This window comes from Chamaea fasciata, unplaced genomic scaffold, assembly GCF_029207755.1.
Source record: "Chamaea fasciata isolate MVZ Bird 193981 ecotype frontalis unplaced genomic scaffold, bChaFas1.0.hap1 SCAF_1, whole genome shotgun sequence".
Classification (NCBI taxonomy): domain Eukaryota; kingdom Metazoa; phylum Chordata; class Aves; order Passeriformes; family Sylviidae; genus Chamaea; species Chamaea fasciata.
In genome coordinates this window covers 2,287,403-2,293,571 of record NW_027094086.1, presented here as the reverse complement: position 1 = coordinate 2,293,571, position 6,169 = coordinate 2,287,403, and the positions used below count along the sequence as shown (strand labels likewise).

Below are 6,169 nucleotides of genomic sequence, written 5' to 3'. Positions count from 1 at the left end.
AGGGTTTCTATCCATGCTAGGAATTCTGCTCCTCGATACTCAGCTTTGCGGTCCACACGTGCTGATCCAACGGTCCCTGCCAGAATCCAATTCAATTTATATTTGACACCATTCTCAGATCACTTGCTGTAGCCAGCCAGCACAGGTAAGCACCCCACAGCAAACTTAGTCCAGTTCTCATGGTCCAGAGAAGAGAATCCAACTTTTCCAGTGCTTTCCTGATGAGCATTTCCAGATTTTAAAGCTCTCTTTCACTAAAAGACATTTTTCATTGAAGGCAAAATACTTCTCATAGACACCTTTTGGATAGGAGGGTGTTTAAGGAGATTTTTTTATTAGAATCAGAATATCCTGAGTTGGAAAAGACCCAAAAGGTTCGTCAGTTCAAACTCCTGGCCCTGCACAGGACATCCCAAAAATCACTCACATGACTGACGGTGTTGTCCAAACATTTCTTGAGCTCTGGCAGTGTTGGTGCCATGGCCGCTTCCCTGGGGAGCCCATTTCAGTTCCTGACCACCCACTGGGTAAAGAATCAGGCCAACAACAAACACCTGAATCAAAAACCCAGTTACAGAAGATAGAGGAGATTTTTGGTGGCCCAAAAGTCTCCTGATTATGATGCCAGAGGTAACAACCAATCATCAGAACAGGAGAGCAGAGCAGAGCTGGCAGGACAGGGAAGTGTCCCATGCCAAAGGCAGCCACAAGCTCGGTGTTGCTGGCTTTTTTATTTAATCATAACATCACAGAGTGGTTTGGGTTAGAATGAGAGGAATGACAGTCTTGTCTTTACAAACAAGCAGTGGGTCTGCTGATAGATAAAACTAACAGTGAGAGATAAAAGAAACAATGGGGAGGATTCCACTGATTGATGAATGGAAAAGAAGATATTTGCCTTTACAAACAAACTGTATGTTTGCTGATGAATGAAATTGGATATTGAGAGATGAAAGAAACAATGGGGAAAACCCATAAATTCCATAAGAATTAAAAATTAAAGGGGGGTGTTATACATTAAAGAGAAATTTTAGGTATTAGGCACTCCAGGAAGACTGTAACTCTCAAGTACCTCAGCCAATGTGGAAAGAGAGAGGGAAATGAGGCCGGGAAATCAGGATAAATAGGAGGCTGCATCCTCCAAAATTTGAGAGACCCCAGGGGAAATGCCCCATGGCCTCTCCCTTTATTCAAATAAAGTAAAAGGACTCCTCTGTCTCCTTTTTGGACATAAACCTCTGGACATAAACCAAATTTGTGGATTAATTTTTGTAATAGAAAGGACCTTCAAGATCATCTCATTTGGGTTGGAAGGAACCTTGATTATCACCGAATTCCACCCTCCTGCCGTGGGCAGGAGCAGCTTCCATTAGACCTGGTTGCTCCAAGCCCTTAATCTGAAGAAAGAAGGGGAAGCTCCTGCTCCTTCTCTCACAGAAAATGAATAAACAAACCAAGCTGGAGTGCAACAAGTGATTTGGTTGAGAATAAGATGACAGAGTAGAGGTGAAGCTCTTTAAGTCTTAGTCCAGAAATGCAAGATCTGCCTTCCTTCCCTTGAATCCAAAGCTGATTTCCAGTTGGATAGCTGGTCTTCATCCTGTGACACTCAAAGCAGCTGATGTAGCATATCCACATCCTTCCCTAGGATGCCATTTCCCAGGGTTATTGATGGATAACAATTTCCCGAGGCACTGGGGGTTGGGGTTTAGGCCTTGCTGTGAATCCTCCAGGCTTAACAAATAATAATAATAGTAAAAAAATCAATATTGCTTACATTTGTTTTCAAGTCTTATCATTTGCAGGTGTAGGAAGACAGCATTTTTATTGATGGCTAACTGAGCCCAGCAGTGCCTCACTCAATTCTTATCACTCCGTTTCACTGCAGGCAGCTTCCCCATCCCTGGCTGCACTCTTTATATTTTTACTGTATTTATTGCTGTCGTGTTTAGCATGCAACAGGCAGCGTTGCTTTTGTGAGGGGAGCAGTATCAGGCCTGAACTATTGTTGCTGGCGATAAGCGAAATTCCCTCCTCACGCCTGAAAAATCAGGAATGCCCTAATCCTGAGTGAGTGAGGGTTGTTCTGACAACACATCTCTGGGTGTAATTATAGCTGAAGGCTGGGATCCGTCTCGGCAGCAGCTGCTGACTGGCACTGTCGCCTTCCCTTATAGCTCCTGAGCAGCCGCTTGGCTCATGAATATTCATGAGCTGAGCGTTGGGAGCGCTGATAACAGCTTCAGAGAGAGTCATTCAATAAAGTCCGGGCTGCAGATCCACCAGCCCGAGTGAGCGGGGCTGATCTCCAGTGAAAGAAATCACCGCCGGGGAGTAGAGGGAGAGCTGAAGGGAAATAACTTGGCACAGGGAACAACGCAGGGGGAGAATGGATTGTTCCACGCCAGGAAAGGAATCCCAGAGCACAGCAGATAGGAAATGGCAGTGCTGCAGTTAGACAGAACAGCTGATTGTAAAATAAACAGCAGTTCAAGGTTTCAAAGGCACCAGAAAGCAAAAACAGGGGGATTGGCTCAGTTCAAGGAGCAAGCTCACATGGGAGGAAAGGGGTACTGGCTTTAGGCTGGAGGAGGGTAGGGTTAGATGGGATACTGGGAAGAAATTCTTCCCTGGAAGGTGGGGAGAACCTGGTGGAGATTTCCAAAAAAGCTGTGGCTGCCCCATCCCTGGAAGTGTCCAAGGCCAGGCTGGATGGAGCTTGGAGCAACTTGGTCTAATTAAAATGTCCCTGTCCATGGCAGGGGGTTGGAATGAGGTGATCTTTCAGGTCCTTTCCAGCCCAAACCATTCCAGGATTATTTGATTCAAGCTGGCCAGAAATGTCCATGTCTTCACCTCCTGTGGAGGATTATTTGTGCTCACACGGTGGTACCTGGCCATACCTGTTGTTGGTGCAGCCTCGGCACAAATGCTAGTCCAGGGATGCTCTTCGCACATCTGCAGGTGAGGCCCCACAGACAGATCCACCCCTCTGAGTCAGCGCAAAGACTCAGGGCCAAGCCATTGAAAAGTTCTTAATAAAATAAAACTGAGGGGAAAAAGAGACCCACTGCTAACGAACTTGGGCTCTTGGCAGCAGTGAGTAGTGAGTCCTTTTTGTTATGAGGAGTAAGATCCTTATATCCACAGACATGACATCTGCTGTGGATAAGAACCTTTGGAATGAGAGTTTGGTGCTGAGAAGTTGCTCCAAGCCCCATCCAACCCCGAAGAACTTTCTCAAAGCAGGCTCTAAACAACACCCATATATGAATTTAAGGAATATAAAGGAACTAGAGAGTGACCACGAGAGTACCATGAAGATGGTGAAGGGGAAGCCGTAGGAGGAGCTGCTGAGGTCAGTTGGTTTGTTCAGCTGAGAAAGAGGAGGCTGAAGTGAGACCTCATTGGGGTCTGCAGCTTCCTCATGAAAGAAGGAAGAGGGGCAGGCACTGATCTCTTCCCTCCAGTGACCAGTGCAGGACTCAAGGGAATGGCCTGAAGTTGTGTCAGATTATACCCTTTTCTGACCCAGAGATGGGGCAACTGAGAGGCGTTTTTAAAACTTTTATTCTATTTTCACTTTTATGTGAAGGGTGTTATAATTCACACCAGTACAGATGTTTTTATTCATGCCATCACAATCAGAAACCAACTATTTCCTAATTACAAAACATTGTAAGTGTTTCTTGGCCTATTTATTAGCTTTTGCTACACAATGCTATTAATGCCTCAAAGCCAATCATCTAAAATTACCCCATTGTGGGTCCTACTACAATGCACCTTTCATAGTTCTGTTTCTCCAAAGTATCCAGTCTATTTGCAAGGCCATCCTTTGAAACTTGTTTCTAGTTCCATTTCTCTCTCAACAATGTCTGTCCTATCCCATGGCATTTCTAAGTCAGCATTTTCTATCTCAAAGTTTGCATGCAGATGCATACTATGTGAGCCTTCTGTCAGGCTTTGAGAATTCTCTACAAATCCATTTCCCTCAAAGTTGTATCAGAGGATGCTTAGCTTGGATATCAGGAAAAGATTCTTCATCCAGAGGGTGGTTGGTCACTGGAACAGGTTCACCAGGGAAGTGGTCACAGCACCAAGCCTGACAGAGCTCAAAAAGCATTTGGACAACACTCAGCCACAGGGTGAGATTCTTGGGGATGTCCTGTGCAGGGCCAGGAGATGGCCTTGATGGTCCTTGTGGGATCCCTCCCAGCTCAGGACATTCTGTGATTCTATAATTTTGCGTGCAGATCACCTTGCATCTTCTCCCAGGCTTTCCATGAAGGCTGCTTTGGAGATAAACAGTGGGAATGCAAACTGAAGCAGCCACAGGACTGAGAAATCAGTTTAGCACCCAGAGAAGCCAACGATCACAGCTTGCACCCAAAAGCATCTCCCTTTATTCTTGTAGATATTATTACAGATTTTACAGCAGCATTTAAGTCTGGCCAGGCCCCTATGTACACGTGGAATGAGATTCCTCAAATGGAGCCATCTGTGACAGCCACCCTGAGCTCCCTTTGCACTTCCAGAGGGTAATTCTTCTCATCCTAAAGCAAGCAGTCAATGCTGAGAGATGAATCATGTTTGGAAATGCCTGCATTTGCCCCCTGCTAAGGGGTCTAGCTGAGCAGTAGAGCCCTATAACACCTTCCTGCACATGGATTAGGGCTGAATCACAAATTCATCACTCACTGGTGCTGAACTTGGGGATGACAGCATTTGCTGTAGGTCGCTGTTTTTTCTCCCTATTCCCAAATAGTTAAATTCATCCGAGGCTGCCTCTTTGCTTCCCAAGACATATTTTACAGTCAGACAACTCAGGGCAATCTGCAAACATGAAAAAAGGATGCCCTGTTCCTCTGTGTAGCAACCCTGTTCCTCGTGCAGACCCATGAGGAGATTTTAGCTCCGTCCAAACCTGAAGACAGAAATTATTATTTCCTAGAGTCCATCTCACCGTGTTAGCACTAAAAAAAAAGCAAATAGTCAAGTGTGGGTGTCCTGCAGCTTCACATACCTAAAAAGCCGTGAGATCCTGACATGTTGGTGAGTCAACAAAGCAGTTGGAGGCAGGAGAATATCTTGGAGGTCAGGAATTTAGGCATGGTGTCCTTCAAAGCAAAGAAAGAGAAACAGCCCTGAGCATTGTCTTCTGAATAGGAAAATCAGGAATAACAAGCAAACTCCCGGGCTTGGTCAGGATGGCTGGGAGAGAGAGAGCTGCAAAAATGCCTGCTGGAAATTTAAACAAGGGTTTGGTGTGGGCATTGAGTGCAGCTGACACCCGAGCAGCCTCTTGGCCTTGCTGGAGGGGTTGATGCACCCTTTAATTGCATTCAAGGGGCTCGTTTTAATGAGAAGTAGCAGCGTTAATTGCTTAGGTTGTTCCCGCATCGGAGCTGTTGGGTAAATGGGCCACTTTTTTCAGGCCACACGGACACTTTAAAATGTCCCCAGACAGTCATTAGGTGCCTAGAAACATACCCTCTACCCCAGTCTCATGGTAAAAAAAGGCTACAAACCTCCAACTCCTACATCCCTGCAACCCAGAGCCCAATTGCACAGCAAACAATCCCAAAAAGATCTAAAATAGTGTAAGGAAATCCCATCTGGGGACACATCTTTGTCCAAGTACCCAGTGGGATGGCATGACCCCAATGAATTATAGAGAAAGAACTTCCTTTTTTTTCTGTGTCTTTATTGGCTTGACCTCATTAGCCTGGTTAGTTTTGGATTCTTGTCTCTCCAGAGCAGGAGAGGTTTCCTTGAAACTTTCCAGTGTGTAAGTTTAAGGAATACAGAATTATCCACAGGAACTCCTAGACTTCATGAATATATAATTTCCTCTTTCCTCAACACTTTTTAAAAGCAACACATGAACTGTGGACTCGAGCTTGGCCATAACTGGAAAGAGAAAAACTTCCTCCCACAAGCAGCTGTGGGCTCCCCGTCAGAAACGCAGGGTCATGGAATGGTTTGCAATGGGAGAGGCCTTCAAGATCATCTCATTCCAGCCCCTGCCATGTGCAGGGACACCTTCCACTATCCCAGGTTGCTCCAAGCCCTATCCAGCCTGGTCTTGGACACCTCCAGGGATGGAGCAGGCACAGTTTCACTGGGGAACCTGTGCCAGGGCCTCCTTACCCTCACAGGGAAGGATATT

General features: G+C 45.8%; 1 long non-coding RNA gene across 1 annotated transcript; it reads right to left on the bottom strand.

The window, feature by feature from the left end:
* Positions 1-3,469: 3,469 nt before the first annotated feature.
* On the bottom strand, positions 3,470-5,302 carry LOC136301153 (uncharacterized). Its single transcript, XR_010723801.1, has 2 exons — positions 5,024-5,302; positions 3,470-4,924 (listed from the first exon to the last, which is right to left on the bottom strand). It is a non-coding gene; the product is annotated as an uncharacterized lncRNA (long non-coding RNA).
* Positions 5,303-6,169: the final 867 nt, after the last annotated feature.